Source organism: Tachysurus fulvidraco, chromosome 3 (assembly GCF_022655615.1).
Source record: "Tachysurus fulvidraco isolate hzauxx_2018 chromosome 3, HZAU_PFXX_2.0, whole genome shotgun sequence".
Classification (NCBI taxonomy): Eukaryota; Metazoa; Chordata; class Actinopteri; order Siluriformes; family Bagridae; genus Tachysurus; species Tachysurus fulvidraco.
Window position 1 is genome coordinate 32,491,385 of NC_062520.1, and position 7,496 is coordinate 32,498,880.

Consider the following 7,496-nt stretch of genomic DNA (forward strand, 5'->3'; position numbering starts at 1 on the left):
TCACCCTGAGAAACAGGCAGAGGTGGTGGTACAGGTTGGTGCTTTACACCTCTACTCTTGTCTCATTTAACCATCTCCTCTTTTGAATTCCATGCCATTTCATTTACATCATCAATCAACCTTGTTATCATTGTTGTCTACTGCCCACCTGGTCCCTTGGGAGACTTCCTGGAAGAAATGGACACACTACTTAGTGTTTTCCCTTCTGACAAGCTTCAATCTTCTTCCCTCCTGACTCTTCTCGGCTCATTCGCCCTGACACTCAACAGCTACATCCCCACACACAAAGGAGGCAATGTCCTGGACCTGGTTTTCACCCGTCCTTCTCCAGCTACAGACGTGACTGCTACCCCTCTACACGTCTCTGATCATCACCTGGTATCTTTCACCATCACTCTCCCTACCCTACCTAAAACTATCTCTCACCCCCTCGCTTTTACCCGCCGCAACCTTCACTCTTTCCTTCTTCTGTAGCTTCTGGCACTCTTTCTTCTCTTCCTGATCCTGAGTCTTTTTCCTTAATCCCCCTTGGACTCAGCCACAGATACTTTCCTCTCATCTCTTTCCTCAACTATGGACTTCCTCCACTAAACTCAAGAAAACTTCTTGTTCTGCTCCTTGGCTTTCGGATGTGCTGCGCAACAATCGAAGAAAGCTAAGATCATCCGAGAGAAAGTGGAAGAAATCACAACTTGACGCAGATCTTAATTCTTACCGAACAGTCCTTGCCAAGTTCTCCTCAGATGTGATTTCTGCCAAGACTTCCTTCTACAAGGAAAAGCTTGAAGCTTCCTCACATGACCCTCGGAAATTCAACAACATCATCTCTTCTCTGCTCAACCTCCTGGCTCCTCCTCCTTCATCCTCCCTGACTGCAGAAGACTTGCTACTTTCTACCAGGAGAAGTTTGAGGAAATTTGCCTTCACTTCAAAAAAACCTTCACTTCAGCCCTGACTGCACTTGCATCTCAGAGTTTAGATTAGGGTTGCCAACTTCAATACAGAAAAATAAGGGACGCCTGCCGCAGCGGGGGCCACACCCCTCGGGGCCACGATGACCTCAGTCCCGATGGCATGCCAGTGGTGGTATATCATATGTATTCATAAAAATATTAAGATTGATACCAATGGACATTATAATAAGATATCTGCTATTGAAATCAGTGTGAACAGATACAGTCTCTCATTATCACAACTTAGGTAGTCATAAAGAATACACAGCTATGACAATAATAAATATACACCAACAAAGTGTGATCAATAACTTAGTAATTATAACTTGCAAACTTGCAAAAGATCTTCCATGAACATCATGAACATAATAACATCAGTGGATGTATATCAGTGTATCAGTGAATATCAGCGGACCAGAAGTAGTAGTGTGTAGTATTGGAGCATGTCAGGTATCTGGAGATGCCATCGTTTCATATGGATTTTCTGTCACTCTGACTCTGTCAAAAGAACCGGCGAGGCGGCATCCCGCCATCCTCTGACTCTGATTGGCCGTGATTCATGGCCCTTAACAGTAAAACAAACAAATAAAACCAACGATGGCAACGAGTATTACCCAATCAGGGGCAGAATAGGACGCGTATCCACACAATGCAGGTGGGGTGATTTGCATGGGATGCTGTATAATGTGGACCTATGTAAAATACGGGACAAATCGTTTTTGCCTGTAAATACGGGACGATTCCGTATTTCACGGGATGGGTGGCAACCCTAGTTTAGATTCCCCTACACCTTCGTTTTCGCATTTCTCAACTGTAGCTGCAGAAGAGATTTTACAACTCATCCAGAGAAAGTCAATACATTGTAGAACCACCTTTCTCTGGACTAGTCTCTCATGTTGCTAATGTTCCTCACTCATGTCGGTTTCTTCTCTACAACATTAGAAGGATTCGGCCATTTTTGTCCACACAGACTGCTCAGGTACTTGTTCAGTCTCGTCATTTCTAGACTGGATTACTGCAATGCACTGCTGGCAGGTCTACATATGAACGCAATCCGTCCTCTACAAATGATCCAAAATGCAGCTGCCCGGCTTGTTTTCAACCTGTCTAAGTTCTCCACACCACCCTGCTGCTGCGATCCCTCCACTGGCTTCCGGTAGCTGCATGCATCAGATTAAAACACTGATGCTGGCCTACAAAGCCAAAAATGGACCAGATCCCTCTTACCTCAAAGCCCTCATCACTCCTCGCACTGCACCTTACTCATAAACTCATGGTATCTTAAGTAGGTAACCTAGTGAGCCAGCATTAATGTATTCAATGTTAGAGATTTAAGCACTTATGTACGTCGCTCTAGATAAGGGTGTCCAAATGCTGTAAATGTAAATGTAAAGGGCAGAATTTTACTTGCCAAAGATGAGGGCTTATTAACATATTCCGCACTTTCTCTGAATGTCGACGCCGCCATTCTTAAAAAAATGTATACAATGATCTTCAACTTTGTACGGAAGAATAAAACTAATTTTGTCAGGAAATCTGTACTTATGAATACCATAGACAAGGGGCGGTTTAAATTTTCTTGATTTTACCACTTTAAGATTTTACTCTTTGTCTATAAGTCTCTCCATAATACCGCTCCTCTCTACTTATCTGAACTTCTTCATCCCTACTTTCCTATTATAAGTCTTCGTACATCTGACCAGGCTATGTTGGTTGTCCCTCGTATACGGCTCAAGCGTAGAGGAGAGCGTGCCTTTTCTGTGGCCGGTCCTAGACTATTGAACTCCGTGCCACTAGAGATTAGGATGGCACTCTCCATTTCTCGTTTTAAGTCCATGCTAAAGACCCAATTATTTTCTCTAGCCTTTTCATGATTGCCCAGGGGTTTATGTCTGTTTATATCTTATGGTTTATATTCATGTCACACAATTCATAATTCATATTTTAGTTTCTTGAACTATCTTATTGTGTATCTGTGTATTTTTAAGTGTATGTGCAATGTCAAATGCACTGTGAAGCACTTTGGTCAGTCGTTTGGCTGTTTGTAAATGTGCTATACAAATAAAGTTGCACTTGAACTTGAACTGTTCTTTCTGTTTAGAGAATGTGATTTTTGACATTCATGAATATTAAAAAAAACATATTTATTTTACAAGAGAATAAGAATGTGCTTTGCAAGCACATTAATAATAATAAGTTTGCATAATAACAAGAATGTTGCTTTGCAAGCAACATTAATAATAATAATAATAAGTATGCAAGAGAATAAGAATGTTGCTTTAGCAAGCACCGTTAACTAGATTTGTAAAGTTCGGCATGACAAACTTTGATGTTGGCTTTAACGGTGCAAGTATTTGCAAAGGCCGGTGCTTTTTGGGAGCGAGTGGACATAAGGATCAGCGTTACTTTTGGAGGCAAGTGGACAAAAAGATTGTGAAAGCTAATAGGACCGCTAGGGTGCCAATACTTTTGGAGGCGTGCAGACATGAGCATGTGACGTGATCCGAATACCCGTGAGGCAGTTACCCTCATTGTGCTGAGTGTTTTGATATGTCACATGTCCACATGTCCACATGTCCACATGTCCACATGTCACATGTCCACATGTGCAATTTTTTTATTTTCACGTGAAGTCACGTGACATTAAAATTAAAATATTTTAAGCTAGCAGTTATCAAAGCTTTAATTAAAAACAGTGAAATGGACATACCATAACCGAATAGTATATTGCGAACATGGAACGATCAGGACAGGTATCTGAAGTTATAACCGTGTTAATGTAATTTGACATGAAACACCTGAGATCAGGACAGGTATCTGAAGTTATAACTGTCAATGTAATTTGACATGAAACACCTGAGATCAGGACAGGTATTTTATTAGTATGAATGTCACAAAACACTCGCGACTGCGGAAAGGTTATCTAAAGTTATAACAGTATGAATATAATTAAAAAAAAAAAAAGGACACCAACCGTCTCGGACATGTAACGTTATCTGAAGCAATGTATGCAAACGGCTTTCCTCACAATCTGCGCATGATCGTTGACCTATGCAAATTATCAAATAGGCCACGCCTCCCCGATGACGCAATATCTGTTATGCTGTCCTGAAATCCCTGGAAATAAGTTCCTGCCTACTGAGAACTGATGAGCTGTTGTTACTGCGCATGCGGAAATCACTTAACTGATACAGCAACAAATGTAAATGGTTATGATTTAATGTCTTATCGACGTATGAGTGTTTAACTCAGTTACATTAGTTTTTGAAACAACTGATGGAGCAAAAGAAACATTTCAAAATTATGCTTTTTTTTGTAAGTTTTTGTAAGTTGATTATTTTATTAACTTTATATCTTTAAGACACGTAAAACACCCACGTTTGCACATCAATGCCTGTACTGGGTGTTTTAGTTGCAAAACTTAAATGTACAAAACGTATTCAACTAAAGCATGACGTCATTGTGAATTACACCAGAACGTAAAACAACTAGTGAACTGGATTATTGAACTGGTTCATTAAAACAAACTGTCCGGAAGAACCGGTTCACAGAAAACAACCGAACTTCCCATCACTACTCATTTTTGTCCCATGCTCTGTTAGCACTTCGTGTGACCTGGGCGTAGTCTCTTTAATCACTTTGGCCAATGGTCCTCACTGCCCATCACATGTCACTCATACAATTTCCTCTTGGGCAAGTGGGCTCAGTGGTCTTGCTGTTTTGTTGTAGTGATTAATCTGTCTTTCATTTGCAGAATTCCACCTACTCCGTACCATTTGATGCTTTACCGACGGTAGCTTTGTCTGTAGTTTCATATTCATGAGCTCTGTAATTCAGAATAGCCAGGTACGGATCACTAACTGTCTCAGTGGCTTTTTTTAGTTTCACTATTTGAACTCTTTTCTCTGCTAAATCGTTGGACTGCAGGTACAGAGGGCTTCACGTTATGTGCTTGAAACTCATTGGAATAACATTTCGTGCAAATATACCTTTTGTCTTTGATGTGTAACCTTTTCAGTTCTACCAAAGTCAAGATCAAGAAGGGAGAAAACTTCTGGCATTGACCATAGTTTTTGTGAAATTCTGTCCTTTCACTCCCCAGGAATTGGTGAGTCACTGAAATCAATAGTGAAAGGCTTAGCAGCTTCCATTTGACTGCCACTCTCAGTTACAGCTTGTTTAGTGATCACACTTTGCAGAGAATGTAATTCCGCAATGTCAGTCTTTGCAGGGACTAAAATGTCATGCTGTGTTTAATTTTTTAGGATCACTGGAATTTTCCGTGTTGTCTTTGCTGGAAGTGTGACAAGACAAGAGGCACACAAGAGACCTCCTGGCAAAGACGACTCAGAAGGAGGCTCCATAAGAACCCATTTTTCAGAAGATGGCTCCTGTGTACTGATTGAACCTTCAAGAACAAAAGTTTGTCCAGCAAGAACGACTTCAGGCTTTGTACCCCGAACTCGCACAGACCCAATTATGCTATTGGACTTTTGCTTTAATCTGTGTCCAAGCACATTCAAAATTGCTTTGAACCCATAAGGTAAAGTCTGAGAAGGTAATGAGATTTCAGATTCAGAATGACTCTCATAGGCTAAGTCAAGTGTGTTTGTGCCTATAAGTACAGAAGACTGCGCACTACGGCTAATGTCAGCAGTGACCAAAGCAAGAGTGGAAATTTTGGCCTCCGCTCCAAGGAGTTCCTTGGGGAACACTAAATCAATTTCAATATACCCAAGGTAAGGAACAAGCTGACCATTTGCTGCTTCCACCTCAAGAAGGTGTTCAAGAGGCTTAATTTCCAAGTCGGACAGATTCTTCTCATTATATGACTGCGAAACAGTGGTCACCTGTGAGCCTGTATCCAGAAGACAACTGCAGTTTTGCCCTGCAATCATGACTTCAGCCGTGCACTTTGCCCCAACCAATCCTTGGGGCAGAACAAATGGTTTTCTTCTGGTGCTAACATGCCAAGTGCAGCTTCTGCTCTCATAATCTTTGGGACCCCATACACTTTTTAGCCCCCATTTGTCCCACAACTGGAGCTGGTTCTAGTTTATAGGAGCAGAATGGTATGACCACCCATGAGTCTCCCAAGTGGACTGTCTTTCTTTTAGAAACTTCCATTTGGATGCTTCCAGTGAAGGATTTGCAGCATTATCACAAGTAGAGACAATGTGGCCATCGTTGCCACAGCAGAAGCAGTACCATGGTTTGGGTTTAGTCTGCTTAGAGGAAGAGCTGTGAGAAACTTTACTCAGGTTTGTTTGCACAGACTGTGACTTAGTCATCTTTGTGGCTTAGTCATTTTATACTCTCGTGAGAATCCTTGGTTTGATCTTTGCCCTTCTTTAAGCTCTCAAACTGGACCTGAAGCATTGAAATTTGCTTCTTCAATTCAGAAACCGATGTTTGAGCTGACACCTCATCCAAAGTAGCATACAAGGAGTAAGATGAAGTGCGCTGCTTGGATGTACCAAGATGCTTTCTCATGCGAAACTCTTTTGTGCTGTGTTTATCTTCTGCTGTACGCAAGAGCAGCAAAAGTTCTGAGAAAGAAGGAGGGTCAATTTTCTTTTGTTCAAGCTGAAACTCTGAAATGAGAGCATTGTCCCAACAATCCCTACAGAACTGTCTCAGCAAGTGTCTATTAGCCTCACTAGAAGACAATCCCTCTCTTTTTATGGCCCGCGTCAAAGCTACTTGTAGTTGATGTAAGAACCGAGATGGTCTCTCTCCAGCGTCCTGAAGAGTGTTCAAGAATTTAGCAAACAATTCATCACCATCTTCCACGGCTCCAAAAGCTGAATCTAAAAGATCAAGATATGCTCTAGGTGTAGCATGTAAACACAGTGTCCGCACAATGTCTGCTGCTGGAGGCAAAAGGCTGTAAAGAATTTTTTGAGATCTGACAAGATCAGAAAGAGCGGGATCTTGTAGCATAAGTTCGACACTGTTGTGCCATGAATCATAGTCCACCTCATTCCCTGGCGTGGGGACCTTCCGGAAAAGAACCGTAGCTTGAGAGGAGCATGCATGCGAGTAGCAGCATCCTCACTCTTCACAATATGTTCAACTACAACACCTTGTACTTCTGGGGGATTCAAATTAGAAAAAGGCATTTTGGTTAATGAAAAAAATGCAGGATCACTGAGTGTTTCACGATTTCTCTGAACTGAACTAACCCTGGGAAGGTTTGTTTGAATCTCATGCATAGCATGTGTAATATTGGGTGGTTGAAGTGTTTTCTCAGTGTCATCTTTATTTTGAGATACAGGTTCTCTGCATTTTGAAAACTCCTCATTTAAAAGCTCCTCAAAAGATTTACCACTCAGCTTTGCAATGCGCTTCAATTCCTCCATATAGCCCTTGGTGGCGCTACTAGTGACTGTTTGTACATAGATACTGGACAAAGCTTTAATCTCATACTTGATATTGGGCCAATGTGGGCTTTCAAAAATGAATGGCAACTGAGGCTCTAAGCTCTTCAGTGCACTCCCACTCCAGGAGTGTCAATGTGAACAATCCTGTCAATGCATAAAT